Below are 26,674 nucleotides of genomic sequence, written 5' to 3' on the forward strand. Positions count from 1 at the left end.
CTTCACTTTCACTTTTCACTTTCATGCACTGGAGAAGGAAATGGCAACCCACTCCAGTGCCTCCATCTCTCAGAGTCTGCTCAAACTCATATCCATTGAGTTGATGATGCCATCCAACAATTTCATCCTCTGTCACCCCCTTTTCCTCCTGCCTTCAATCTTTCCTGGCATCAGGGTCTTTTCCAATGAGTCAGCTCTTCTTATCAGGTGGCCAGAGTATTGGAGCTTCCGCTTCAACATCAGTCCTTCCAAAGAGTAATCAGAGTTGATTTCCTTTAGCATTGACTGATTTGACCTCCTTACTGTTCAAGGGACTCTCAAAAGTCTTCTACAGCACCACAATTTGAAAGCATCAATTCTTCAGTGCTCAGCCTTCTTTATGGTTCAACTCTCATACGACTACTGGAAAAACCACAGCTTTGACTAGAGGGACCTTTGTTGGCAACGTGATGTCTCCTGCTTTTGAATACACTGTCTAGGTTTGTCATAGCTTTTCTCCCAAGGAGCAAGTGTCTCTTAATTTCGTGGCTGTAGTCACCATCTACAGTGATTTTGAAACCCAAGAAAATAAAGTTTGTCACTGCTTCCATTTTTTCCCCATCTATTTGCCATGCAGTGATGGGACCAGATGCTATGATCTTAGTTTTTTTGAATGTTGAATTTTAAGCCAGCTTTTTCATTCTCTTCTTTCACCTTTATCAAGAGGCTCTTTAGTTCCTCTTCACTTTCTGCCATTAGTGTGGTGTCATCTGCATACCTGAGGTTGCTGATATTTCTCCTGGCAATCTTGATTCCAGCTTGTGTTTCTTCCAGCCCAGCGTTCCTCATGATGTACTCTTCATATAAGTTAAATAAGCAGGGTGACAATATACAGCCTTGATGTACTCCTTTCCCAATTTGGAACCAGTCTGTTGTTCAATGTCCAGTTCTAACTGTTGCTTCCTGACCTGCATATAGGTTTCTCAGGAGGCAGGTAAGGTGGTCTGGTATTCCCATCTCTTTAAGAATTTGCACAATTTGTTGTGATCCACACAATCAAAGGCTGTAGTGTACTCAATGAAGCAGAAGTAGATGTTTTCCTGGAATTCCCTTGCTTTTTCTTTGATCCAACAGATACTGGCAATTCGATCTCTGGTTTTGCTGCCTTTTTGAAATCCAGCTTGTACATTTGGAAATTCTCATTCAACCTACTTTTGAAGCCTAACTTGAAGGATTTTGAGCATTACATTACTAGCATGTGAAATGAGTGCAATTGTGCAGTAGTTTGAACATTCTTTGGCATTTCCTTCTGAGATTTGAATGAAAACTGACCTTTCCCAGTCCTGTGGCCACTGCTAAGTTTTCCAAATTTGCTGGCATATTGAGTGCAGCACTTTCAGTATCATCTTTTAGGATTTGAAATTGCTCAGCTGGAATTCCATCACCTCCACTAGCTTTATTTGTAATAATGCTTCCTAAGGCCCCACTTGAGTTCACACTAGGATGTCTGGCTCTAGGTGAGTGATCACACCATTGTGATTATCTGGGTCATGAAGATCTTTTTTGTACAGTTCTTCTGTGTATTCTTGCCACCTCTTCTTTGTATCTTCTGCTTCTGTTAGGTCCATACCATTTCTGTCCTTTATTGAGCCCATCTTTGCATGAAATGTTCCCTTAGTATCTCTAATTTTCTTGAAGAGATCTCTAGTCTTTCCCATTCTGTTGTTTTCCTCTTTCTTTGCATTGATCGCTGAGGAAGGCTTTCTTATCTCTCCTTGCTATTCTTTGGAACTCTTCATTCAGATAAGTATATCTTTCCTTTTCTCCTTTGCCTTTCACTTCTTTTTTCAGCTATTTTTAAGGCCTCCTCAGACAACCAATTTGCCTTTTTTAAATTTCTTTTTCTTGGAAATGGTTTTGATCACTGCCTCTTGTACAATGTTATGAACCTATCAGACCTAATCCCTTGAATCTATTTCTCACTACCACTGTATAATCATAAGGGATTTGATTTAGTTCATGCCTGAATGGCCTGGTGGTTGAGAATCCAAGGTTTTAACATTTTCCAGGCTGCAACTCCTTATTTATATACCATTTCGCCAGCAGGTGGCAGCACTTGATTAGTTTCTCATCAGTGAAACCCAAGAGGAGAGATGAGCTTAAGGTCCATACCATTTCTGTCCTTTATCGAGCCCATCTTTGCATGAAATGGTCCTTTAGTATCTCTAATTTTCTTGAAGAGATCTCTAGTCTTTCCCATTCTGTTGTTTTTCTCTATTTATTTGCATTGATTGCTGAGGAAGGCTTTCTTATCTCTTCTTGCTATTCTTTGGAACTCTGCACTCAGATGCTTATATCTTTCCTTTTCTCCTTTGCTTTTTGATTCCCTTCTTTTCACAGCTATTTGTTAGGCCTCCTCAGACAGCCATTTTGCTTTTTTGCATTTCTTTTCCATGGGGATGGTGTTGATCCCTATCTCCTGTACAATGTCACGAACCTCCGTCCATAGTTTATCAGGCACTCTATTAGATCTAGTCGCTTAAATCTATTTCTCACTTCCACTGTATAATCATGAGGGATTTCATTTAGGTCATACCTGAATGGTCTAGTGGTTTTCCCTACTTTCTTTAAGTCTGAATTTGGCAATAAGGAGTTCATGATCTGAGCCACAGTCAGCTCCTGGTCTTGTTTTTGCTGACTGTATAGAGCTTCTCCATCTTTGGCTGCAAGAATATAATCAATCTGATTTCGGTGTTGACCATCTGGTGATATCCACGTGTAGAGTCTTCTCTTGTGTTGTTGGAAGAGGGTGTTTGCTATGACCAGTGCGTTCTCGTGGCAAAACTCTATTAGCCTTTGCCCTGCTTCATTCCGTATTCCAAGGCCAAATTTGCCTGTTACTCCAGGTGTTTCTTGACTTCCTACTTTTGTATTCCAGTCCCCTATAATGAAAAGGACATCTTCTTTGGGTGTTAGTTCTAAAAGGTCTTGTAGGTCTTCATAGAACCGTTCAACTTCAGCTTCTTCAGCATTATTGGTTGGGGCACAGATTTGGATTACTGTGGTATTGAATGGTTTGCCTTGGAAACGAACAGAGATCATTCTGTCGTTTTTGAGATTGCATCCAGGTACTGCATTTTGGACTCTTTTGTTGACCATGATGGCTACTCCATTTCTTCTAAGGGATTCTTGCCCGCAGTAGTAGATATAATGGTCATCTGAGTTAAATTCACCCATTCCGGTCCACTTTAGTTCGCTGATTCCTAGAATGTCAATATCTTGCCATCTCCTGTTTGACCACTTCCAATTTGCCTTGATTCATGGACCTAACATTCCAGGTTCCTATGCAATATTGCTCTTTACAGATGTCCTGGAGATAGGGGATAAAGGTGACATTGTCATTATTTGATATACGTCACTCTAGGGTGATGCCATTATTTATGAACACTTAAGTGCTGAGGCATAGAGGAAAGAACTTGTAAACAGTGATCTAAGGCTTGGAGGCAAATTTATCCACTCCACCCTATTCCCACACTGCTCCCACCCCAGCCTGGGGCATCAGGTAGGAGCCCTGGGCACTGCCTCCACCAGGTGCTAATGCCACATTTGAGAGACTTTTAAAGAAACTATAAATCAGTAATAGTATAAAAGTTTAATAATTTTTAAATAAGACTGTTACCAAATGTCTTGCTGGTTTTTCTGAGAACAGTGGGCCTGGGAGGAACTCCACTTATTTCTCTTTTTCTCTCTGCTGTCTTCTCTCCCAAACTCCAGAACCACTCCCATCATCAAAAAACCTGACCTCATTGTCTCAGCCATCTTTGGTGGCTGTGAACCCCAAGCGAGCAGGAGAGACCACAGCCAGCAAGTGCTAGAACTAGAACTTCAAGCCAAGACTCTGATGAGTCCAGTCCCCCTTCCATGGGGCAGAGGAAACCCATCCTAAATTCCTGCCTTTCATCAGTGCTGGTGTGGGCTCCCAGGAGACAGGGGTGGGATGATTTCTGGTACTGGGCACCAAGGAGTCCCTGATGAAGTCCAGGTACGCTAACTAAGATGAACCTCCCCATAATGGTTAAGACATATGAGATACAGTTATTTCAGATTTGGGTTTGGGGTTTTTTTTAATTTTGTTTTTCGTTTGGTTGTTTGGTTTTCAGTGTTTTTGGCCGAGCCACACAGCTTGCAGAATTTTAGTTCCCCAATCAGGAATTGAACCCATGCCCCCTGCAGTGGAGGGCTTCCCAAGTGGTGCTTGTGGTAAAGAATCCACCTGCCAATGCAGGAGACTTGGGTTCGATCCCTGGGTCAAGACGATCCTCTGGAGGAGGGCATAGCAACCCTGTCCAGTATTCTTGCCTGGAGAACCCCATGGATAGAGGAGCCTGGTGGGCTACAGTCCATGGGGTCACGAAGAGTCAGACACAACTGAAGCAACCTGGCACACCCCCGCGGTGGACGCTCAGAGTCTTAATCACTGGACCGCCAGGGAATTCCCTAAAATATGTATTTTAACGATGCGTTGTATTCTGATTTTCTGAACCCGGGAACGTTTGTTCCTTGTTCCACTACTGAACCTGACTTAACTTTTCTTTACCCCACTGCAGTGGGAGGATAATTGTTGTGAAACATAGAGCCCAAAACTTGTGACCAGACCTTCTTGGTACTTCTGAAGCTTCTCCCAGAGAGATTTCAGTCACTAGGCCCAAAACCAAACAAACAAAACAGAAGTCTATTTAAAGATGCCCTTTCTGCCACTCCTAATCCATAACCTCCTGCCAATGAACAGATGAGCGTTGTGCTGCCTGCCCAGTGAACGCGTACCACCTGGCGTCCTAACTGCCCCCCAGCCCCTCAAAAAGCAGCAGGTTAGAAGGATGTGTGGAAGGACACGGCCTTCAGAGCCAGCAGGGATCCTGGCTTGAGAGGTGTTAGGACTGACAGGGAGGAAATTCAGGAATCAGCCGCAGCAGGAGAGGCTCCTGAGTGTCTCGTCCAGTCCAGGTTGGGAGCCACCACAGGCAGCCATCGCTGCGAGTGTCTCAAGGTCTAGTCCAAGCCAGTCATCAGGAAACTGGAGGGCGCAGATCACAGGTGGTCCTTCTCATTGGCTTCTCCCAAGAAAGGATTCCTTACTTAGAATGTCAAGGCACAGACACGATCCTGAGATCTGTCTGCTTGGGGGACACTGAAGAGCGAAAGTGTTAGTCACTAAATGGTGTCAAACTCTTTGCAACCCCATGGAGTATAGCCCTCCAGGCTCCTCTATCCATGGGATTCTCCTGGCAAGAATACTGGAGTGGGTAGCCATTCCCTTCTCCAGGGCATCTTCCCAACCCAGGGATGGAAGCTGCGTCTTCTGCATTGCAGGCAGATTCTTCACTGTCTGAGCCACCAGGGAAGCCCTGAAATCCCACACACCCCTTTTCTGCCTTCCCTCCCACCCAGAGTCCCTGCAGCTCACTCTGACCCACAGTAGACTGAGGCCCAGACACCAGTTGCCTGCTGCCCAGGCCTTCTGTGCTGCCTCTGAGGCTCTTGCCACATCTGCAGCTGAATGAAACAGGATGTGGGTAAGAGGGCTTGAGGAGTGTGATGCCAGAACCCTTGGTTTTACATAACACATGTCCGCTCTGCTGAGTGTGCAAAACTTAATATAAGAACTCAACTCCTTCAAAGAGGCAACTCAAGAAAGACAGCCAGGCAAGGCTGCAAACACACCCCACCCGAGACTGCCCACAGTGATACTTGTTTTCACCAGAATGAAAGTGAAAATGTAGCCCTGTCCCATCACCACATCCTGATCTGGTAACCTTCATTTTAAGAACACCAAGGTCTTGGGGTGGGAGGTGGGGGAAACCCACAGTTTGTTTTTTAGCTTCAGTGGACATCTTTTTTAAATAACATTTTTTAGAGTCAAAAGAACATTTTCACATTTAGCCAAGTTAAATTATATAATTATATTCCTTAATATATAATTTCCAGTTAAAATTAAAATTTCTCAAACTGTCCTTAAAAATAGCCTTTATAGCTGGTTTGTATAAACTAGGACCCAATAACAAGATCCTTCATTGCATATTCTCTTAAGCCCCTATTGTCTTTTTTTTTTTTTTAAGATTATTATTGGCTGCGCTGGGTCTTCATTGCTAAGCACAGGCTTTCTCTAGTTGTGGCGAGCAGGGGCTTCTCTTTGTGCCAGAGCACAGGCTCTAGAGGTATGGGCTCAATAGTTGTGGCACATGGGCTTGGTTGTCCTGCAGCACTTGGGATCTTCTGGAACCTGGTATCGAACTTGTGTCCCCTGCATTGACAGGCAGTTCTTAACTACTGGACCATGAGGGAAGTCCCCTATTGTCTTAATCTACAACATTCCCTTTTCTCATGCTGCTGCTGCTGCTATGTCGATTCAGTCGTGTCCGACTCTGTGCGACCCCATAGACGGCAGCCCACCAGGCTCCCCTGTCCCTGGGATTCTCACTGACTATTTGGAGACATGGGGTCAGTTGACTGCAGAATGCCTGCCTCCTGAGTGTTTCTAAAGACTTATAGATGAGGTTTGGCTTGTCTCTCTATCCCTTGACTTTCCTGTAACCTGGAAGTTATATCTGAAAGTTAGAGTTTCAGGTGAAACCTGAATCTAAATGTATTTTGTAAAATTAAGAAAGTGTCCCACAGAAAAGCCGAATGGCATAAATGACAATCATATTAATATATAAAGTATCACAGATGCATGAACTGCTACCACTCAGTTAGGCCACACTTATCTTAATCTGAAACACAAAACCTAGTTCCTTATCCATTGTATGGACGGAGTTTACTTTTAATTCTACCTTTAAAATCTTGTAAGTCACAAACTTGTAGTCTCATATGGCTTAGAAGAAATTGCCATAAAAGAAATCAGGAAACATGCCTGTTTTCACTTAGGAAATGGATCTGTCTCCAGTTTTTGACTCACAGCCCTAGCCCGACCCAACTCCTGGTTCTGGCCCCCATCTAGCCCATCCACTTCACGCCTTCTCTGCCCAGTCTCCATCTCACCCTAACCCCATAGGGGACAGATAAAGAGAAGCAAACACAAATCCAGATTGAAATTCTACCTTGTTCTCACAGTTTTCAAGAGTCCTCATTTCAAAATTTCATTTACCCCAAGTTCTAAATAATATCCTGTGTTTTGTGGCATGAATAATTCGTTCTATGAGCTTGTGTCTTACAGGAACAAGCCAGTTCCAAGTGATCTCGGCCATTTCTTCTGTTCAGAGAAAGAAGGAGCCTCTGGACCTTCCTTAAGCAGGGTCCGCTTTGCTTTCTGTGATGGTAATCATGGAACACTGGTGAGCAGCTGGGAAGGAAGGATATGCTCCTTCTTCAACTGCTTAGTTACACTCAGAGTAAATTAGTCAGTTAAAAAAAAAGTCAGGGGCCAAAAAAAAAGGGGAAGAGGGGAATGGGGCAAGGAGCCACACCTGTGTGTTCACAAGCAGGTAGAAAATGGAGGGTGGTGTGCTATAAAGGAACACCGATTTTACATATGCCTGCATATACATGGTCTATTTCTGGAAGGATATGTAAGAGCCTGATGGGTATAATTGCAGGGAGACTGAGGATGAGAATTCCATGAACAGAGGAGCCTGGTGGGCTACAGTCCATGGGGTCAGGAAGAGTTGGACACGACTAAGTGACTAACTTTTGAGGATATGGGGTGGAAGATTAATTTTACTGTATAATCTTTTGTACTATTTGATTTCTTTTACCATGTGCACATTTGACTTTTTCAATAATCATGAGTTTGTTGGTTGGTTGTTTAATGCAACTGTTAAACAAACCACCCATAAGGCAACCACTCTCAAAAGGAGTTGCTTTTTCACGTCTTCAGCTAAAGGCATTTTTCAGTGATAGCATTTCAGGTGGCTGGCTATCAGGGAAGGGAAAGTATACTATTTTACCCAGAAGAATGTCTTTCCCAACTCTCCTCAACTTTTGATGACATCTCAGGACTGGACTAGTCCCACAACACTTCTGAGAGAGTATAGTGGGGGCTATGCTTGTATTAATATTTGGGCAGCCTTCCAGAAGGAGAATGCCCTGGTTAGGCAGGGGCAGTTTGGCCTTTGCCGCCCCTCAGCAGCAGTAAAGGCCTGCTCTCTCCCAGCCAGAGCGCAGAGTGGTATTTTTAACCTTGGTATTGGCTTACACAGAGGTTCAGGTATTCTCTGGGTGTACTCTGAGACAGGAAAGCTGAGATCTGACACTTAGACTCATTTGCATTACCTCAGTGTACTGCTTTTGTGCTCCTTGGAGAATTGGACTGTAAAAGCTGTAATAAGTGAAAACTATTGTGCTTCCCACACCTCCAAAACACTTTGGATATCATCTTTCTTTTGTTTCTGACAAAAGAAAGTGCAGGGATGGGCAGCTAACCAGACCCCCCATCCCCGTCGGGAAAGGGAGAGAAAAATTACCTCCGTATCACCCGCCTTAACTACACCAGGAAGACAAACCAGATGTGGGTCTATTACAAAAGAACCAGAATTACAGGTAGGCTATTGAAGTCCTCTTGAGAAGGTGGTGTGCATTAGTCATAAGATATAATGGTACTTGCATGAGACAAATCAAGTCAACAGGAAATTGATCATGGTGTCTATGAGAGGAAGACAGAAGTTGAAGTATGTGCGCTACACAGATTCTTAGGAAACTGGGATCATGGATTTTTCTTCTCACCAAATGAGTGAAGGGATACTGATTTACAGGTTTATTAACAAAGGAGGGATGCAGACATATCACTTAAATCAAAATACATCTCTGTAAGCCACTAATGACACAAGAGTTAGGCTAGAAAGGAACTTGTCTGGGCCCGTTTAGAGATTATCACCCCTTTCCTTAGATGAAAGGAAGGTAAACTAAAGGAATTAGTGAGTTTGTTTTGAAAAAGAAAAATACGAAGTTATACGCCTATAGAGATCATCAAAATTTTGACTAGACTGCTATGTGATCCTTTCATTCCACAGCCTTCTAGAAAATGGAGCCCACTGAAAAATCTAAAGAAAATTCAGTCCAGGATTTTTGTGTTCACACTGGTCTAAGGATAAGCTTGCTTCTAGTAGTTTCTCGGATCATGGCAAACTAAACACTGGCTGCTCACCTGTCGCTGACATAGAATGCTCCCAGTTGTGGGCCAGGGAAGGGTAATGTATATCGTCTAGCTATCTGCCTTAGCAATACTCATATCAGATAAAATAGACTTTAAAACAAAGGCTGTGAAAAGAGACAAAGATGGTCACTACATAATGATCAAAGGATCAATCCAAGAAGAAAATATAACAATTATAAATATATATGCACCCAACACGGGAGTACCGCAATATGTAAGACAAATGATAACAAGTATGAAAGGAGGAATTAACAATAACACAATAATAGTGGGAGACTTTAATACTCCACTCACACCTATGGATAGATCAACTAAACAGAAAATTAACAAGGAAACACAAACTTTAAACGATACAATAGACCAGTTAGACCTAATTGATATCTATAGGACATTTCATCCCAAAACAATGAATTTCACCTTTTTCTCAAGCGCACATGGAACCTTCTCCAGGATAGATCACATCCTGGGCCATAAATCTAGCCTTGGTAAATTCAAAAAAATAGAAATCATTCCAAGCATCTTTTCTGACCACAATGCAGTAAGATTAGATCTCAGTTACAGGAGAAAAACTATTAAAAATCCCAACATATGGAGGCTGAACAACACGCTGCTGAATAACCAACAAATCACAGAAGAAATCAAAAAAGAAATCAAAATTTGCATAGAAACGAATGAAAATGAAAACACAACAACCCAAAACCTGTGGGACACTGTAAAAGCAGTCCTAAGGGGAAAGTTCATAGCAATACAGGCATACCTCAAGAAACAAGAAAAAAGTCAAATAAATAACCTAACTCTACACCTAAAGCAACTAGAAAAGGAAGAAATGAAGAACCCCAGGGTTAGTAGAAGGAAAGAAATCTTAAAAATTAGAGCAGAAATAAATGCAAAAGAAACAAAATAGACCATAGCAAAAATCAACAAAGCCAAAAGCTGGTTCTTTGAAAGGATAAATAAAATTGACAAACCATTAGCCAGACTCATCAAGAAACAAAGGGAGAAAAATCAAATCAATAAAATTAGAAATGAAAATGGAGAGATCACAACAGACAACACAGAAATACAAAGGATCATAAGAGACTACTATCAACAATTATATGCCAATAAAATGGACAACGGGGAAGAAATGGACAAATTCTTAGAAAAGTACAACTTTTCAAAACTGGACCAGGAAGAAATAGAAAATCTTAACAGACCCATCACAAGCACGGAAATTGAAACTGTAATCAAAAATCTTCCAGCAAACAAAAGCCCAGGTCCAGACGGCTTCACAGCTGAATTCTACCAAAAATTTAGAGGAGAGCCAACACCTATCCTGCTCAAACTCTTCCAGAAAATTGCAGAGGAAGGTAAACTTCCAAACTCATTCTATGAGGCCACCATCACCCTAATCCCAAAACCTGACAAAGATCCCACAAAAAAAGAAAACTACAGGCCAATATCACTGATGAACATAGATGCAAAAATCCTTAACAAAATTCTAGCAATCAGAATCCAACAACACATTAAAAAGATCATACACCATGACCAAGTGGGCTTTATCCCAGGGATGCAAGGATTCTTCAATATCCAGATTCCACATACCTTTTTGGAACCTCTCAAGGAGTCCTAAGGGCTGGGAGGGAGGGAGGTCACTTCCAGATTTCTGAGTCACCTCCAAGAAGTAACCTTGGTATCCAAGGGTTCTCGGCTGAGGCCTCTCTCCATCTCTCACCTCCACTCCTGCTTCTCGATTGCTCATCTCTCTTCTTTATGTTGGATCTTATTGTTAACCTTTTAAAAATCAAGCTCTAAAATCATAAAATAATTTTGACCATGTGGCTCTATAACTATTACATTTTTACATTCCACCTAATTTTTTTTTTATTTCTTCAGCAATGTAAAATGACACAATTGCTAAAAGACATCTGAAATCTCAGTAACTTTAAAACTCAGAATTCATTTATGGACTACGTCCCCATATGACAAAGGACTTCATGTGGTTAGAGTCTAATATCTATTGCCACACAAACTAAACAACTTTGGCTCGTCTGTCTTATTTCTTAATTGGAAGAGGAATCTGGAAATCATTGCCAAATAGGCTGCATGAGTCATGGCAGGTGAGTGTATTCTCCTTTCTAGTATGAGGCAGTGCAAGATAAATTTGGTTTCTATTACTTTTGTTATTTCTCAGTAAGAGCAGAACTTGCAAAATAGCTTAGGTTTACGGATCTGATTTACTTCAACATTCATGACCTTACAGAGTTGTTTCTAAGGAATAATGCAAGATCTTTTCATTAACTCCTCAAAGGCTCTGGGAATCAGGTCTCAAATATGATCTTTTTGTTGTTAAAACATATTTGGACCACTTAATAGCCACCATCAGTTCTATGACTCATGTATTCTGTTCAATGAATGTAGTTTTAACAGCCAACAGATTTTTTTTTTTAAGTGTACATTTTTTAAGAAAATGTGCTTATTTATTTTTGGCTGTGCTAGGTCTTCATTGCTGCATGTGGGCTTTCTCTAGTTGTGGTGAGTGGTGGCTACTTTTTGACGGGGAGTTCAGGTTTCTTATTGCAGTGGCTTCTGTTGCAGAGCACTGGCTCTAAGGGCATGGGTTTGACAGCAAACAGATTTTTGGTCCTCTGTTTCTCATTTTACATTTACTCATTTCGTGAACATGAGATCAGTGCCTACAGTGTCTGGGATTACCTTATGAGCTGTGGGAGAGAGGAAGGTATAGGATTTGACCTCTGATTTCAAGGAAATAGTTGGGGACTAATTCTAGGGTAGCATAAATGGCAATGAATAATGTATGTATAAATGCTGAGAGTTTAAAAAGGAGAGCAATTACCGTGGGAGATGACTCAAGCAGATGTAGAAGAAAGAACAGGGAATTTGGTACTTAAGAAAACAATAGCATTTGAGGCACTGCTGGCAGTATGTCAGACTAGATACTCTGAACAGATCCTCCAACAAAACAACTAGACCTACAATGAAATATACTCACCTTTGCATCAGTGAGCTTGTAGAAGTAAGGGAAATTTCCCTGGAGCAGAGATTAAAATGCTGGCTAAAACCAGAGTGGTGAATGAGGACACAGGAGAGAAACTGTGGTTACCCTGGGGGAAATACTGATGAAGGAGCTGTGGAGCCTGTATCAGTCTGCTCAGGCTGCTGTAAGAAAATACCACAGCCTGGGAGGGGGTTGAAACCCAGAAATATATGTTCTCACAGTTCTGGGGGTTAGATGTCCAAGATCTAGGTGCCAACCCCTAAGGTTGGGCTCCTCTGAGGTTTCTCTCTTTGGCCTGAAGATTGTCGCCCTCTTGCTGTCTCTTCACATGGTCGTCCCTGTACTCAGGCCTCCCTAGCTCCTTTTCTTCTTATAAGAACACCAGTCATGTTGGATTAGGATCCCATCCTAACAGTCTCTTTTTAACTTTATCACCTCTTCAAAGACCTTATCTCTTAGCATGGTTACACTCTGTGGTATTGAGAGCTGGGACTTCAACAGAGAAATCGGGAGGTAGAGGGAGGCAGAGTCCAGCCCATAACAGAGTCTAAGCCCTGAGTCCTGGTTCCAGATTAAGCCAAAAACCCTGGAAGGGGCCAAAAGGTCCCAGTCAGTAGTGCTCCCTGTATGCAGAGGTAAATGAAAACATTCCCTGAAAGAAAGTAACCCAGTCTTAGGCCGTAAGTGTCCTTGTAGATTAATAGCAAATACATATGCACTCCTTACCAATGATCAAAAAGAAAAAAAGGCACCATGAGTAAGCATCTTCAAAAACAACAGACAACAGGGTTAGAACCACTCAAAATTTTAAATATTAATGTCAACAAACATTCAATTAATTATCAAGTTAAGAAAAAGGGGAAATTTTATTTAACTCAAACAGTGGAAACAGTGTTAGACTTTATTTTTTTGGGCTCCAAAATCACTGCACATGGTGACTGCAGCCATGAAATTAAAAGACGCTTACTCCTTGGAAGAAAAGTTATGACCAACCTAGATAGCATATTCAAAAGCAGAGACATTACTTTGCCAACAAAGGTCCATCTAGTCAAGGCTATGGTTTTTCCTGTGGTCATGTATGGATGTGAGAGTTGGATTGTGAAGAAGGCTGAGCGCTGAAGAATTGATGCTTTTGAACTGTGGTGTTGGAGAAGACTCTTGAGAGTCCCTTGGAATGCAAGGAGATCCAACCAGTCCATTCTGAAGGAGATCAGCCCTGGGATTTCTTCGGAAGGAATGAAGCTAAAGCTGAAACTCCAGTACTTTGGCCACCTCATGCAAAGAGTTGACTCATTGGAAAAGACTCTGCTGCTGGGAAGGATTGAGGGCAGGAGGAGAAGGGGACGACAGAGGATGAGATGGCTGGATGGCATCACTGACTCGATGGACGTGAGTCTCAGTGAACTCCGGGAGTTGGTGATGGACAGGGAGGCCTGGTGTGCTTCGATTCATGGGGTCGAGAGAGTTGGACACGACTGAGCGACTGAACTGAACTGAACTGAGGATTATAACCTAGGAAGCAGATTCTCAGAAAGCTCTGAGAACTATTCCGTCTGTTAGACGGTACAGTCATATACATTTTCAAGACAAAGGATCATATATCAATATGATATACTGACACTTTATGTAAAGTTCACCAAGGATTGGGCTTCCCTGGTGGCTCAGATGGTAAAGAATCTGCGTATAATACAGGAGACGTGGGCTATATCCATGGATTGGGAAGTTCCCTTGGAGAAGGAAATGGCAACCCACTCCAGTATTCTTGCCTGGAGAATCCCATGGACGGAGGAGGCTGGCAGGCTACAATCCATGCGGTCGTGAAGAGTCAGACACAACTGAGCGACTAACACTTTCACTTTCACCAAGGATACATAGGCCAGGTAAGCATATACAAAGCCAGCAGGAAGTCACTATGATCCTCTGCTGCTGCTGCTGCTAAGTTGCTTCAGTCGTGTCCGACTCTGTGCGACCCCATACACGACAGCCCACCAGGCTCCCCCGTCCCTGGGATTCTCCAGGCAAGAACACTGGAGTGGGTTGCCATTTCCTTCTCCAATGCATGAAAGTGAAAAGTGAAAGTGAAGTCGCTCAGTCGTGTCCGACTCCTAGCGACCCCATGGACTGCAGCCTACCAGGACCCTCCGTCCATGGGATTTTCCAGGCAAGAGTACTGGAGTGGGATGCCATCGCCTTCTCCGCCATGACCCTCTACAAAGCCACAAAGAACTCTTTTCTTTTAAGAAATTGCCTTGCTAGCATCAGAAGAAAGAAAAAGAATTGCTCTTCAGGGTTGAGCAGGCATTCCCACCTTTGAGGAGCTCTGGTTCATGTGTAATGCACACTGCACTTTAGGGAGAGAGGAAGGGAGGGAGGCAGGAGGCCCAAACACACAGAGGGAATTTTGTGTTTAACTTTTTTCTTGACCTGCCTTAAAATATAAATTTTATTTCATTGCTAGAATTATCAAATAAACAATAAATAATAATATATGAAGTATCTAGATAAATGAAAGTCAGAATCACAGAAGTGGGAGAAAAAGAGACAATGAAAATGAGTTTGATTGAGAAAAGATCTATAAAGAACTTTTAAAACACAAAACATTAGTATAGAAAAAATTTTAAACTCTACGGAGGGATGAAATAGCAGATTGGAAACAGTTGAAGCAAAAATTGGCTAATTGAAAGAGAAGTCTTAAAAACTCTATCAGAATGTAGCAAAGACAGAAAAGACAGAAAAAAGAACAATGTCTAGCATATGTCTAATCAGTGTCTCAGAAGGAATAAGAGAATGCAAAAGGCTGTATTTAAAGAGATCATTGCTGAGGATTTTCCAGAAGGATGAAAGTTCACAGATAGAGGAAGAAATAATCTATGCCAAGGAAAGTTAAATTTCTTAAAAATCTAAACCCAGTTGTATCATAATGAAACCTGCAGAACACCAGAGACAAAGTGATCTTTTCTCTAAGAGAAAAGGCAGGTCACCTACAAAAGGATGGTAATTAGAATGACAGTAGACAATGAAATAACACTTTCAAAGTTTGAGAGAAAACAGTTGACAACCTAGGATAGCGATCCAGCAAAACCATTTTCCAAGAGCAATAATAAAATGAAGGTGTTGTCTGATACACAGAAAGTGAATTTGTTACCAATAAACCTGTATTAAGAGAAGTTCTAAATGATCCTGTCTTTGGGTTCCCTGAAGAAAATGCTCTGGATTGAGTGAAAGCAGTTTGAGACGTGACCCCAGAAAATACTTGTAGGCAAGTGGGGATATGAGAGGGGAAAGAAAAGGAAGCCAGCACAGACGGATCATCAAGCAGGTCACCACTATGGATGATGGGAGCTTCATCATTTTGAGGGCCCTGGGTCCAGCATGAAGTGTCCCAGTTTTCCTTCCCAAAGGGCAAGAGAGCTGAGCCATCCACCAATTCCCTCCAGACCTCCTGGAGGGCTGCTCCCAGGAGGCAGTACTCCCATATCCCTCGCCTGCCCCTGACAGCAGCAGCAGGGCTGCAGCAGCCAGCCAGAGCCCTCAAGCCGAGTGACAGGTGCTGAGAATTAGAAGCGGGCCCTGGGCTGACATGAAGGGCCACCAGTAAAGCCCCACTATTCATGTAACTGCAGGGAAACTGGGAAATGATTGTGGAGGAAAGTCAGGTGTGCTTTAAGAAGGATGAGCCAGTAAGTTTGCCACCATGGAGGTACATCTAGACACACACTGTTGGTGTAACATTATGACATTAGTATCTAATTTGCAGTCCAACAAAAAATGAAATAGAACCTAACTACGGTGTTGGATACTAGTGTATTTTAAACTAGAGTCTGCGATCATGGGCAAGAAATTAAAAGTTAGGGACCATAAGTTTTTTCTAAAAGAATAACATTTGGCCATCTGGATTGGTGGAAGGAAGATAAAAGTACGTCAGCTGAGGTTGCCTGATGGGCTAGAAGAGTGGAGGGAAACTTGGAGGAGCACGAGTGAGCTCCAGCAAAGGCAAGCCCGATGGCGGGGAGGAACTGTGGTGGATAAGGCTGCACAGGTCAGGCAAGGGGAGGGTGACTGGAGAAAAGTCTTGAAGACCTAGCACTTTATCCTTTAGGCCAGGGTATTTTTTAAAATCACATTAAAATATTTTAAGCTTGTACCCCATATAGAACATTTGTACTCTCTACTAATATGCTCATTATAAAGCATATACTCAAAATGATTTAAAGGAGATTAGTTAAATAAGCATTTAAAATTATTTTTAATATTTGTTTTTTCTAAAAACAAAATGAATAATTTCTGCTGAGCATTGAGATGGGCTATGATTCATTAGTTTGGAAACTGTGACTTACAGAAGATGGGTACATTTTGACATTGGGTTTCAGTGGCTGTCATAGCTGGTGAAAGACACCTCACCAAAGTAAAGCAGACCCAAAGGAAGAAGGGTGCTTATACATCATGATAATTATTATTATTTCAATCTGACATACCCATGATGCAAGCATTTTTGCTGAAATTTGGCTAGGAAGTTTCCATGTTCTCTGATTTCAAATAGTGGTAATATTAATAGCATACTAGTCAGAAGGGTTTCCCAGGTGGCTCAGTGGTAAAAAAATCTACCTGCAAATGCAGGAGACGCAGGTTCAACCCCTGGGTCAGGAATATCCTCTGGAGAAGGAAATGGTAATCCACTCCAATACTCTTGCATGGAAAATCCCATGGACAGGGAAGCCTAGCAGGCTACAATCCATGGGGTCGCAAAGGAGTCGGGCACGACTGATGACTGAGCATGCAGATGGGCCTGATTTACAGGTTGTGTTTTTTTGTTTGTTTGTTTTAAACAAATGAGTCCAAACTCCATTAAAAATCTTCATCAGAACAAATTTTAAATAAATTGGAAAATTATATTTCTGAGTTTTTAAAGCCGGTTCTGCCAGTTCACAGCATCTGTGCTGATAGGATTAAAGCCTCTTCCATCAACAGGAAGGTGCAGAAAGAAGGGATCTGAGGACAGAGGTGGCAGGAGTTGGTAATGGCATTTGGAAGGAAGGGAAACAAGGAGAAGCCAGGGCTGGAATCCCTGGGCTTGTTAGGTCCTTTCAGGTTGCAAGATGCAAAAGTATCATCAAAACACCTCTGTGAGTGGGAGTGAATTATAAGGATACCTGGAAACTTAAAGGGACAAGGAACCATTTCCATAATTGCATTGGTGGCTTCATAAAAACGTCACTCACGTCATTTCAAGATACCACATGGCCCTGGTGACCAGTATCAGTTCAGGGCTCAACTACCATCTCCGTCGTGGCCGTGTTTGTGACAGTTCCTCCAAGTAGTGCCTGCTCTTCTCTTGTTTCTTCCCTTCTCCTGCACAGCAGACTGACCGCCCTAGTCCCCCTGCCCACCTCGTGGCTTCTGCTGATTCATATTTTCTGTGCCTTCTGCCTCCTCTTTGCTGCTTTCTGTGTCTCTCTCTAAGCCAACACCAGTTCACTCCTTCAGCATCTCCTCTCTGCCTTACTACATTATCTCCAAGGCAGAGAGTCTGACTTGTCCAGTCACCACTATGTTGGCTGAAGGTCTCAGGTGAAGCCAATCCTTAGGTCATTGGCCAGTCGTTAAGATGGTTGTTTATGGAGCGGGTGTTTGTGCCTGGGATGGTGGATCATGTCTCCGAGGCACAAATAAGAGCAACCTATGTGATCAAGATTCCTGAAGAGCAACCAATGCAACTTCCTAGGCTGTGGACCCACAAACGCCTTGAGGCTTTGTGTAAGTAAGCTGCTTATGCAGTGTGTCCATTATAATCTGGGAGATGGGATATTCTGGTTGTAGCTTCTTATAAAGCAAAGGCCAGTAACATGCGTGCCTGTATTTTACTTAACCCCCAAAGCTTTACTTCAGGTATTAACATAGGAAATGACAATTTTAAATTATTGTTAATACTAATAGTAGAAGTATGAGAAGCCATGTGGTTAATATCACAAACTTTGGGACTAGATTGCCTGGGGTCAGATCCTCAAAGTTGTCACTGACTGGCTGTGTGACCTTGGGGAAATTACTTAACTGATCTGTGCCACAGTTTCCTCATCTATAAAAATGAGTATAATAAAGTCTATCTTGCTGGGTTGTTATGAGAGTTAAATTCATTAATATATTTAAATCACTTAGAACAGTGCCTGGCATACAATTAACACTACATGAGTATTTGCTATTTGAGTATTTGCTCCAACTACGTACCAGCATTATATCTATTATTTTGGTCTCTCTAAATTTAGTCTCTGATTAAATGTTATCTTGCACTATTTTCAAATTATTTCCTGTTGCCAGTCTTGGCTCACTAGTAAGATTTTATACTTTAACAGTATAAAAAATATTTTTTTACTCAGATTTAAAAACTATTATTTGTTTTTATTTTATAGCCTATTCTAGGGCTTCTTAGTCTGCTAAATCAGAAGGTCAAAATTCTGGAAAAGGAAATAATACTTTTAATAAATATTCTTTTCATTTCCTTTGCTCTTATCTTTGTTTCAGGATATTTGTTATATTTTCATAGTTTGATCAGTTTCCCTCAGGAGAAGGTCAAATTTCTCTGGAACATTTGATGTCATTACTTTGAGATGAAATAGGTGTTACATGTTTATTAAAAGTTATCCATGAGAATGCTCCAGAAACCAAAAGGCATTGATATTTTTTGCCTCAAAAATCTTACTGGCTTGCTTCCGTACTTGAATTTGAATGCTGTTTTAAATTAACATTTTATACGGTAATCAATAGTTGGTAGGATTTGTTCCAAGTATTTAAAACTGCAATGTTCCACTATATTTTCAGATGTAAATTTAAGCAAATCTGCCAATATCATTATATTTTGAGATTGCACACCCTAAGTGTAGGACATAAAGCTGTATGGCAACATGCCCGTAGATACATCAACCGGTGGCTTCATCACTCCTGGGATATGGGGTTGGCCCATCCCTGAAGTGAAACCCAAATTTCCCTGACCATGTCAACTGCAACCATTTTCAGTAGCTTCACCCTCCAGGAATCTGGTTTGGAACTTATGCAGGTCTCCTCTCTTTCTTCTCCCTCAGGGGTCAACCACTGAGCCAGAGCAGTAACCCATAGACCATGCTTCCTCCTCAAAGCCCTGGGAGAGAGAGAGAGAGAGCCAACTTATGCTTCCCCGTTTGCCTCTAAAAAAACCTAAGCCATCAGCATAGTCACTCATCTTCCTGACTCGTTCTCTTTGCCAGCATGATCACTGTCAGTAATGGAATCAGGGATCTCACTGAACCTCATACAGGTCAGATACTACTCTTTTTTTATTGAAGTATAGTTGATTTACAGTGCTGGGTTAGTTTCAGGTGTACAGCAAAGTGATTCAGATATTTATACGTATTAATTATATAAATATACAATATAAAATAATATTCTTGATTATTTTCCATTATAGGTTATTACAAGATATTCAGCTGTTGTTGTTCAGTCACTCAGTCATGTCTGACTCTCTGTGACCCCACTGACTGCAGCATGTCAGGCTTCCCTGTCATTTACTATCTCCCAAAGTTTGCTCCAATTCATGTCCATTGATTCCATGATGCTGTCCAACCATCTCATACTCTGTAGCCCCCCCTCTCCTCAGATACATGTATATATATATTCTTTTTAAGAACTTTTTTCACATAGGTTGTTTCAAAATATTGACTGTATTTTATAGCCCCTGTGGTGTTCAGTAAGTAGCTCCATGTTATTCATCTACTTCTTATATAGTGGTATGTGTTTGTTAAGCCCAAACTCCTAATTTATCCCTCCCCACACCCCCAACTTTCCCCTTTGGTAACCATAAGTTTGTTTTCTATGTCCATGAGTCTATTTCTGTTTTGTAAATAAGTTCATTTGTATCATTTTTTTAGGTTCCATATATAAGTGATATCATATATCTGTCTTTCTTTGTCTGACTTACTTCGCTTAGCCAATCTCTAGTCCATCCATGCTGCTGCAAGTGCTCTTATTTCACTGTTTTTCGTGGCTCAGTAATATTCCACTGTATATAGGTGCAACATATTCTTTACCCATTCCTCTGTCAATAGACACTTATGTAGCTTCCATGTCTTGGTTATTGTAAATACTGCTGCAATGAACACTGGGGTGTATTTATCTTTTCAAATTAGAGTTTTCATCAGATACTACTATCAGTGGGAGAGAAGAAGGCAAAGAATTTCAAATCAGATGAGGGCAGGATGCATGTTTCCAAGTACACTCAATAATGTAGGAGCTCTGGAGGTGACACATTAAACAAAGATGGTTCAATCCTTCCTAGCTTTATACCAATACTGAAGGCCTTTTAGATTGCTCACGGTAACTACCGTCTCAGAGAGCTCCTCCTGTATGTGCTCTATATGTGCCCTGTGATCTCCAAAACCCCAAGTAGGGTCAAATGGAATCACAGGGCCACAGTACCTTCCAGTGAATTCCGATGTCCACATCACACAATGTGTGAGATATAAACACATTCACATCATCAGTGCAGGATTTTCTAAGCCAAAATTGTGCACGCAATATGATTCTCAGTATGATATGTTGAGACAATACAAAAATGTATGAGATCTTTCCTGCCCTGAAGAAAAGCATTATCTTAGTAGAGAGGCAAGACTAGCAACAGGAAAGAATGTGAAAACAGAGGTAACCTTTAATCAGAAATCATAAATTAAATCAGAGAAATCAAAATGGCAGATACTACAAGGCATCCTGGAATATGTGGTTTGGGAAGACGCATTTACTTTTCCTGGACTTCAGTTTCCTTGTTGATTTTTGTTTTGTTTTTAGGTAGGGGTAATATCAATCCCTAGTGTGTGGATCACAATAAACTGTGGAAAATTCTGCAAGAGATGGGAATACCAGACCACCTGACCTGCCTCTTGAGAAATTTGTATGCAGGTCAGGAAGCAACAGTTAGAACTGGACATGGAACAAAAGACTGGTTCCAAATAGGAAAAGGAGTACATCAAGGCTGTATGTTGTCACCCTGCTTATTTAACTTATATGCAGAGTACATCGTGAGAAACGCTGGGCTGGAAGAAGCACAAGCTGGAATCAAGGTTACCAGGAGAAATATCAATCACCTCAGATATGCAGATGACACCACCCTTATGGCAGAAAGTGAAGAGGAACTAATAAGCCTCTTGATGAAAGTGAAAGTGGAGGGTGAAAAAGTTGGCTTAAAGCTCAACATTCAGAAAACTAAGATCATGGCATCCGGTCCTATCACTTCATGGGAAATAGATTGCGAAACAGTGGAAACAGTGTCAAACTTTATTTTTGGGGGCTCTAAAATCACTGCACATGGTGACTACAGCCATGAAATCAAAAGACACTCCTTGGAAGGAAAGTTATGACCAACCTAGATAGCATATTCAAAAGCAGAAACATTACTTTGCCAACAAAGGTCCATCTAGTCAAGGCTATGGTTTTTCCTGTGGTCGTGTATGGATGTGAGAGTTGGACTGTGAAGAAGGCTGAGCGCCGAAGAATTGATGCTTTTGAACTGTGGTGTTGGAGAAGACTCTTGAGAGTCCCTTGGACTGCAAGGAGATCCAACCAGTCCATTCTGAAGGAGATCAGCCCTGGGATTTCTTGGGAAGGAATGATGCTAAAGCTGAAACTCCAGTACTTTGGCCACCTCATGGGAAGAGTTGACTCATTGGAAAAGACTCTGCTGCTGGGAGGGATTGGGGGCAGGAGGAGAAGGGGACGACAGAGGATGAGATGGCTGGATGGCATCACTGACTCGATGGACGTGAGTCTGGGTGAACTCCAGGAGTTGGTGATGGACAGAGAGGCCTGGTGTGCTGCGATTCATGGGGTTGCAAAGAGTCGGACATGACTGAGCGACTGAACTGAACTGAACTGAATATCAATCCCTATCTTTTGAGTGATCCTGGGATGCACAAACGTAACACAGTATGTGTCAGCACTCTGAAAAATTCTTAGCACTATTCTATTTTCGTTGTTTAGTCGCTAAGTCATGTCCGACTCTTTGGCAATCCCATGGACTGTAGCCCTCCAGGCTCGTCTGTCCATGAGATTTTCCAGGCTAGAATACTGGAGTGGGTATTCATTCCTTCTCCAGGGGATCTTCCAGGACCAGAGATTGAACCTGCGTCTCCCAGACTGGCAGGCAGATTCTTTCCCATTGAGCCATTCAGGGAAGCCCCCACTATTCTAACATAGGGCTTTATTATTATTGCTGTGATTATTGCCGCTATGATTATTAATACAATACCTGGAGTTCAGAGAAAGGAGGGGTCCTGGTACAAAGGGAAGCCTGCCCAGAGAAGGAAGTGTGTGGAAACCTAAGCCAGCCTGGAAGGATGTGCAGGATTCGGAAGGGGCATGAATACCTTGGGGCGGTATGGGGAATGGCCAGGGCAGAGGCGAGGAGAGCGTGTGAAGGATGTGAGGCATCAATCAGGTGCCTGCTTGGCTGTGCAGAGGGACTACTGTGAGAGGAACAGAACACATATTGGGTGGATAAGGAGACTGACCCAGGGCAGACCTTACTGTCCCCACAGAACATGAATCCTGCAGTTGGAAAGGGAGAAATAGGAATTTCCTTTAAGACTAGGGGTTTGCTTAGAAAAAAGCAAAGTATATTTACCAGTCTAGAGAATTAAAATGCTCATTCTAGGGACTTCCGTGGGAGTCCAGTGGTTAAAATTCCAAGCCTCCACTGTAGAGGGTGTGGGTTCTTTCCTGGTTGGTGAACTAAGACCCCTACATGTTGCATGGTGGGCAAAAAAAAAAAAAAAAAAAGAATGCTCATTCTACTAATTTTATCAAGCATTATCCTCTTCTTCCAAGTGAGTGTATCCTTTTCCTGTGGCTTTGTTTGTATCTAGCCCAGGGCTTAGCAGATAACTGGTACCCTGACTCTCGCTGGTTGAACTGAACTCATGCCATCTGTAGTATCTTTCATCATCACTGCTACTGCTTGCTATTCCCCAGCTCTTTTAAGTTACCAGTGATCTCATTCGATGCCAACCAATGGTCATTTCTTTGTGTTCATCTTTCTTGACCTCTTTCTTGACCTCTGCTGAATCTGTGCCTGGTCCTTACTCATCCCATGTGTTCACAGAAGGCTGTATTGTCTACTCAGCACTGGGAACAATTCCATCCCCAATTCCTAGGCAAACAGCTTCAGAATTCTGCCTGAAACTTAAACCACTGAGATATCTATACCTATAAACCAGCATTTTTCTTTAAAATCCAAATGCATCCAAGGTGGCTAAGGAGGGCGAAGATTCACACTTCACTTTTAATTATTTTAATTTATTTATTTTTCTCCTACAGTCTACCTGTGAGCTGCACTTGAAGGAATGAAGGAATACTTGTTTGGACAAGTTTGGAAGGCTGGAAAGGTCATCTGGAAGATGAGGGAATTATAAGTAGCAGACCGAAGAGCAGATTGAGGATAAGAAAGGTGAACCTAATTTTCAAAGTTATTCAACTCTCAACCTTGCCAGTGCATATATATACCAGGTTCCCCTTCCAGCCCCCCATCCGTACTCCAGGCTTTTCTCCCCTAATGGCCTCAAAAGGGAGAGGCAGCTTCCAATGAAAAGAAATATAAGTGACTTTCTTCCCTCAAATAAGTCCTGTGGGGCTCTCAAGTGGGACTCCTTGGCTCTTTTTCAAGATCCATCTCAGAGTTTCACTGCAAACGCTCCAACAAATGCTTTCCCCTACTCACCCACCCATGAACAATAATGAGTAAATATCACCTGGCTCTGTCCTGATTAAAACTTGGGTTCATTTAAAAATGGAACTTTCAGGACCCAAATGTCCTGGAATGTTCTATTGAGGGGATAAGACTGAGTCACGTGACAACCAACCAAGGGACTGCATCTCTCCTTCTTATCATGCCCCATCGTTGACCTCCAAAGTAGTAACTTCTGCCCATACTTTGTTCTCTCTGGGAAGCAAGAGAGAAAGCTGCTCCCAGCTGTGCCCTTTGGGGAAGAGTGACTGACATGACCAGGAGGATGGGGGTAAAGATCACACTGCTTGCTCGTTCTTTCGGGCTGAAGCCTACCTGCACATTCTTCTCTCTGACTTCATTTCCATGAGGCAAGCAGAGCAGGGTGAGGGCCTGTCTTCTGGAGTCTGATGTCTCCCTGAGTCTGATGGGGAGTGAGGGCAGAAACTCCCTTTCCTGCAGGCAGCTCTCCTCACCCACAGGTACAGCTGAAGGTCCTGCCGAGCCCACAGGTGCAAGCTGTGTTCTCCACTCCAGCTTTAGCATGGGCAAAAGTGTGGTTTTACTCCCACTAGGTTGGTCTGCCCATCTCTCAACTGACTCAGAACCTGAGGGGAGGAGGCATGGGCTTGACTGGCATCCCTAAGATGTCAACAACTTGAGGAGATGTGCTTAGCAAAGAATTCTCCCCTTAGACTCTCAGTGCAGCGTGAAGAACTAGCATCTATTCTGATAACATTATGTTAGCAATCTTGACCCCACCCTCACCTCCACCCCTAGCCGTCACCTGCCCCTGTCCTCCTCATTTGGACCTGGGGTTTGTCAAATGTATTCTGTGGGCTGGAGGACACCTAACTCTAGAGATAAAGACCTAGGCATTCCCAAGTTATATCCTGTTCTACTCCCTTCCAGTGTCCTACCGGGTCTAATTCGGGGCACACCATGATCACCAGGCTATTTGGAGTGCTCCAAGATACACTTAAATCTATGTGGTTTCCCTGCATAGTTATCAATGTCAGTATCAAGGAAAGAGTGTACCATTTTAAAAGTCCTGTGACTTTCCTGGTGATCCAGAGGCTAGGACTCTGTACATGCAACTCAGGGGACCTGAGTTCCATCTGTGGTCAGGGAACTAGATCCCAGATGATGCAACTAAAAATTTCCATGTTGCAGCTAGAAAAGATCATGCATGCTGCAACCAAGACCTGGCTCAGCCAAATAAATAAATATTAAAAAAAATTTTTTTAATTCTTCCTATCCTTTAGGAAAAACCACTGTGGGAATATCATCATTATTTATCAATGAGACCTTTCATAACACTGAATATTTTTATCTTTCAAGCAAACATTTGATGGATTACTTTTAAAGAAAGACACATTTTTGTTTCTTGTATTATAAGTGAGTTTAGAATAGTAGCTCTAGAATTCAATTACATTGTCAGAGTTTTCTGGCACAAACCATTATTGCAGTGTCTCATAAAAAGCAATGAAATGAAAAAAAAAAAAAACATTGTTTTTAAGACTGGAATGTTGGCTAGCTAGCTCTCATGGCCCTATTCCAATCAGAATAATTATATTCCATTTACATATAACCCACGTATAATTCATCCGGATTGATCTATAATAGGAAAAGTCATGTCTCAGACTTTTGAGAATACAGGCTTAGTAAAACGCCCTGGCAGTGGACTTTAAAAATTAGTAATAAAGCAATTTCAATAGCCCTGTTTTGCAGATGATCAAATTCTAAGCCATAAAGGCTATAAAATGAAGTAATTTGTATAACTTGAGGTAACATGATATTTAAATAGAAATCACACATCTTCTTAAAGTGTATTGCCCTAAGATATTTCTATTCATAAACGTTTCTAAGCAAAAGAACTCTTATACCTGATGCTTGGAGCAATGCTTAAATTTCTGCGCTATTATGAGTACATGTGAATGGCTGAAAATTCCATTGAAACATATGAGAAAGGGTTTTGCTCAGTTATAAAAAATCATACATGCTAACAAAAATCTGAGATTCCTAGGTCAGAGGCTTCCCCCCAGCTCTACTGTAACCCAGGATTGAAACTTCAGTATCTTCTGTTGTCTTTTTTCTTTTTCGTTCTCCCATATCTTGGTAGTTTCTAAGAACTTGATAATTTTCCCTGTGCGATCTTCCCAATCACTATCTCTTTTTCATCCCTTTGGTCCCAGCCTTGTGACCCTCCACTGCAACTTCTACAAGAGGCTTCTAACTGCAGTGCCATCCTTAGACCCTGGCAAGAGGGCCCCTGGCCCTGGCCCTCCTCCACTGTGCCCTTCTGCACAAAGAGGATACTACGGAACCGAGGGATCCTCAGCAACCCCAAGTCCAAGCCCCCACTTCTAGGCCACTGGTGGAATGCTCTTGTCCAGATTCTAGAATTTCTTGTCCAAATAATCTTAAGCCTGCTTCCAGAGCCTGTGCTGGCTGTTTCCTGGCATCCGTCTCCCCGCCGTGCGTGTTGCAATCAGTGTGCACAGCCCTGGATCTAAAGGGGTAGCTGGATCTAGAGGTAGCTATTTGAAGGGAGTGTGGACGTGCAGTTTGGGTGTGGGAGAGATGGTCACAGAGTTGGATGGTATCAGACGAAGAAAAGGGGTGGGTGCTGGAGCAGGGGCAGGGAGACATGGTCAGCTCGTTCTGTGATGCCACATTTTGATATGAGTTTCTGAGAATTTAAAATTCAACCTGGCTCTTCAGGTTGTTGTGAATGTGTATTTGTCAAGATTGGAAGATAAAACATAATTTATTTAACAATCGATCAGTTTTATCTGCAACTCTTAAATAT

Source organism: Bos indicus x Bos taurus, chromosome 10, assembly GCF_003369695.1.
Source record: "Bos indicus x Bos taurus breed Angus x Brahman F1 hybrid chromosome 10, Bos_hybrid_MaternalHap_v2.0, whole genome shotgun sequence".
Lineage (NCBI taxonomy): Eukaryota > Metazoa > Chordata > Mammalia > Artiodactyla > Bovidae > Bos > Bos indicus x Bos taurus.